Raw genomic sequence first — 4653 nt, 5'->3', positions numbered from 1 at the left:
GAGGTTCTACTGCAGTTGTACAGGGTCTTGGTGAGACCACACCTGGAGTATTGCGTACAGTTTTGGTCTCCTAATCTGAGGAAAGACATTCTTGCCATAGAGGGAGTACAGAGAAGGTTCACCAGACTGATTCCTGGGATGTCGGGACTTTCATATGAAGAAAGACTGGACAGACTCGGCTTGTACTCGCTAGAATTTAGAAGATTGAGGGGGGATCTTATAGAAACTTACAAAATTCTTAAGGGGTTGGACAGGCTAGATGCAGGAAGATTATTCCCGATGTTGGGGAAGTCCAGAACAAGGGGTCACAGTTTAAGGATAAGGGGGAAATCTTTTAGGACCGAGATGAGAAAAACATTTTTCACACAGAGGGTGGTGAATCTCTGGAATTCTCTGCCACAGAAGGTAGTTGAGGCCAGTTCATTGGCTATATTTAAGAGAGAGTTAGATGTGGCCTATGTGGCTAAAGGGATCAGGAGGTATGGAGAGAAGGCAGGTACAGGATACTGAGTTGGATGATCAGCCATGATCATATTGAATGGCGGTGCAGGCTCGAAGGGCCGAACAGCCTACTCCTGCACCTATTTTCTATGTTTCTATGTTTCTGCTCTGGATATTATTCATTATCACCAGCTCTTTGATCATACTTATTGAACCATGGGAAAAGAACTTATACCTTAAGGCAGCCCATGCATACACACGACGCTTTACGCCTGCTAGTCAGCCCTGTTGGGTTTGTGCAGCAATGCCACGGGATGGAAAGGGATGGATGACCATGGTCGCTATTCCCCTTAATGTTAACGAAAAATATACTCTACTTTGTTTTTCCTCTATCAGTAATAGAACTAAGTGTCAGAATAACAGGGACAGATCCCCAAAGTACGATATCTTTCAGGGATGGTACATCCCAGCCTTTAAGTCCGACTGGAAAATTCATGAGAAAGATGGGGCCCAAATTCCACGTTTGAAGGTAATGAAGCTCTCCCAGGAACCAGTTAACTCCACGTGCCATTGTTATCACCGAGGTACTGGGGTTTTCTTGGGAAATAGCTCATGCCTTATTATGGACACTAGCGCTACCTCTGGCCCACCTCGACCTATTAACGGCACCTATTTCAAATGTGGACCATGGGCTTATCCATGATTACCAGGGATGCCATCAGATAGAAACATAGAAATTAGGTGCAGGAGTAGGCCATTCGGCCCTTCGAGCCTGCACCGCCATTCAATATGATCATGGCTGATCATCCAACTCAGTATCCCGTACCTGCCTTCTCTCCATACCCTCTGATCCCCTTAGCCACAAGGGCCATATCTAACTCCCTCTTAAATATAGCCAATGAACTGGCCTCGACTACCCTCTGTGGCAGAGAGTTCCAGAGATTCACCACTCTGTGTGAAAAAAGATCTTCTCATCTCGGTTTTAAAGGATTTCCCCCTTATCCTTAAGCTGTGACCCCTTGTCCTGGACTTCCCCAACATCGGGAGCAATCTTCCTGCATCTAGCCTGTCCAACCCCTTAAGAATTTTATAAGTTTCTATAAGATCCCCTCTCAATCTCCTAAATTCTAGAGAGTATAAACCAAGTCTATCCAGTCTTTCTTCATAAGACAGTCCTGACATCCCAGGAATCAGTCTGGTGAATCTTCTCTGCACTCCCTCTATGGCAATAATGTCCTTCCTCAGATTTGGAGACCAAAACTGTACGCAATACTCCAGGTGTGGTCTCACCAAGACCCTGTACAACTGCAGTAGAACCTCCCTGCTCCTATACTCAAATCCTTTTGCTATGAAAGCTAACATACCATTCGCTTTCTTCACTGCCTGCTGCACCTGCATGCCTACTTTCAATGACTGGTGTACCATGACACCCAGGTCTCGCTGCATCTCCCCTTTTCCTAGTCGGCCACCATTTAGATAATAGTCTGCTTTCCTGTTTTTGTCACCAAAATGGATAACCTCACATTTATCCACATTATACTGCATCTGCCAAACATTTGCCCACTCACCCAGCCTATCCAAGTCACCTTGCAGTCTCCTAGCATCATCCTCACAGCTAACACTGCCCCCCAGCTTAGTGTCATCCGCAAACTTGGAGATATTGCCTTCAATTCCCTCATCCAGATCATTAATATATATTGTAAATAGCTGGGGTCCCAGCACTGAGCCTTGCGGTACCCTACTAGTCACTGCCTGCCATTGTGAAAAGGACCCGTTTACTCCTACTCTTTGCTTCCTGTTTGCCACCATTTCTCTATCCACATCAATACTGAACCCCCAATGCCGTGTGCTTTAAGTTTGTATACTAATCTCTTATGTGGGACCTTGTCGAAAGCCTTCTGGAAGTCCAGATACACCACATCCACTGGTTCTCCCCTATCCATGCTACTAGTTACATCCTCGAAAAATTCTATAAGATTCGTCAGACATGATTTACCTTTTGTAAATCCATGCTGACTTTGTCCAATGATTTCACCACTTTCCAAATGTGCTGCTATCCCATCTTTAATAACTGACTCTAGCAGTTTCCCCACTACCGATGTTAGACTAACTGGTCTGTAATTCCCCGTTTTCTCTCTCCCTCCCTTCTTAAAAAGTGGGGTTACGTTTGCTACCCGCCAATCCTCAGGAACTACTCCAGAATCTAAAGAGTTTTGAAAGATTATTACTAATGCATCCACTATTTCTGGAGCTACTTCCTTAAGTACTCTGGGATGCAGCCTATCTGGCCCTGGGGATTTATCGGCCTTTAATCCATTCAATTTACCCAACACCACTTCCCGGCTAACCTGGATTTCACTCAATACCTCCAACTCCTTTGACCCGTGGTCCCCTGCTATTACCGGCAGATTATTTATGTCTTCCTTAGTGAAGACGGAACCAAAGTAGTTATTCAATTGGTCCGCCATATCCTTGTTCCCCATGATCAACTCACCTGTTTCTGACTGCAAGGGACCTACATTTGTTTTAACTAATCTCTTTCTTTTCACATATCTATAAAAACTTTTGCAGTCTAACCTTCTTATCTGATTCGTACACTTTAATCTTAAATACATCTTTACATCGTACATCTTTAATACAGATGACGGAGACGTGGCCACACGAATTAAGGGCCCCCATTATTGGACAGGATGTTGTTATCTCGCTTATGTCATCGCTGCCATGCGCCATTTTAAACAAATAACTGACCATGCCACATTTAAACACCTTGTATCTGGATCTCGGCTCACCAAGCGAAATGTTTCACCAGGTGAGAATATTGGTATGGCTATGCTTCCCTGGTATGGAACGAATCGCAATGCATTTAAAATTGATCATCTTACTGGGCTATTGGAGGAATTGGCTAACAAAACAGCAGTTGCACTGATAGAATCACAGGCCCAGTCCTCCAATATTACTGATCTGGCAGCCCATATCAAAAATGAGATAGCTGAGATCCAAGGTGTAGGGGAAAGTCTGGTTGATGATCATAACCAGGGGATTAGGAGTTGGTTTAATGGATGGGACTCCTTTTGGGGTCTCGTGTGGCAATATAGGATTATTATTCTGACAATCATAATCATTGTTTTATTGTCTGGCACCACGTATTCGCGAATGCCTGGCTTCTGGCTTCATTATTTGATATATTGATTAAATCTAATCAAAACGGGGGAATTTTTGATCTAATCAAGGAGATTATCCTCCATCTTGTTAACTTTATAGCCATAATAGTTACTAACCTCCATTTTGTACACAGCATGCTGGTAGCAGTATAAAATATTGGCCACTGCAAAAGCCTGTGAATACAGAAGCCTGTAAAGGCGACCTTCACTGTCTCAGTGGGAACGAAGATAAGAGCCGTTCCCGGCCGTGTGGCATTGCAGTGAGATACCAGCAAGGTGTATGGGAGGGGCAAGGTATACAATAGAACTGTTCTTGCTATCGCAGCTGATCTGCCTCCCAATATACTTTGTATCTCCCCAAATGTAGCTGAGGGGATTCATTGTGTTTAACTGAAGTTTCTTTGTTATTAACCATGTGCTTATGGCTGTTTTATCAGTATAAAGATGTGTGTAAATCCTCTGTATCGTCAGTCTGAACAGCGCCAGCTTTTGGTGTGGACGCTTTGTGCACATCACTGGCTATTTTTATATTTCACCTAGGTGACTTAGTAAAGGCCTTTTTACAGAAATTTTTGACTTTGATTTATTCTACTATTCGAGTGGATCGAACTTTAACAGAGTTTGGCGAAGATTAAAGTGTACGAATCAGATAAGAAGGTTGGATGAATATCTTATTGTGTTTCTTCAACAATAAAGAAACTATTAATCAAAAGACTGTGTTATGAAGATGTATCTGTTGAGAAGCTCTGAAGGTCTTACGGAGAGCTCACATGCACATTACGACATTCTCCGAAACCATGTAGGCTCTTAAGTGGCTAGAGGGAGTAATGTCTTGAACGATATAAAAATCTGCCGCTACATAAAGTCGAAGGATACCTCTGACAGGAGGTGAGAGCCACGTCCCGAAGGAGAGAAGAAGTTTTGGTCAGAAGACTGGTTTCAGAAGAGGAACTGAAGACAACAGATCTCGGCCACAGATGGCCTTGAGGGTTATCGACACTACTTATCTGAAGACATGATCGTGAGTAGAAATTGACTTATTCCTTTTGAA

General features: G+C 43.5%; 1 long non-coding RNA gene across 1 annotated transcript; it reads left to right on the top strand.

The window, feature by feature from the left end:
* The first annotated feature begins 2191 nt into the window (after positions 1-2191).
* LOC116976225 lies at positions 2192-4116 on the top strand. The gene is made up of 3 exons (XR_004412900.1): positions 2192-2201; positions 3703-3710; positions 3868-4116. It is a non-coding gene; the product is annotated as an uncharacterized LOC116976225 (long non-coding RNA).
* Positions 4117-4653: the final 537 nt, after the last annotated feature.

The sequence above is a fragment of the Amblyraja radiata genome, chromosome 8, assembly GCF_010909765.2.
Source record: "Amblyraja radiata isolate CabotCenter1 chromosome 8, sAmbRad1.1.pri, whole genome shotgun sequence".
Lineage (NCBI taxonomy): Eukaryota > Metazoa > Chordata > Chondrichthyes > Rajiformes > Rajidae > Amblyraja > Amblyraja radiata.
This window is presented reverse-complemented; position numbering and strand designations above follow the sequence as displayed.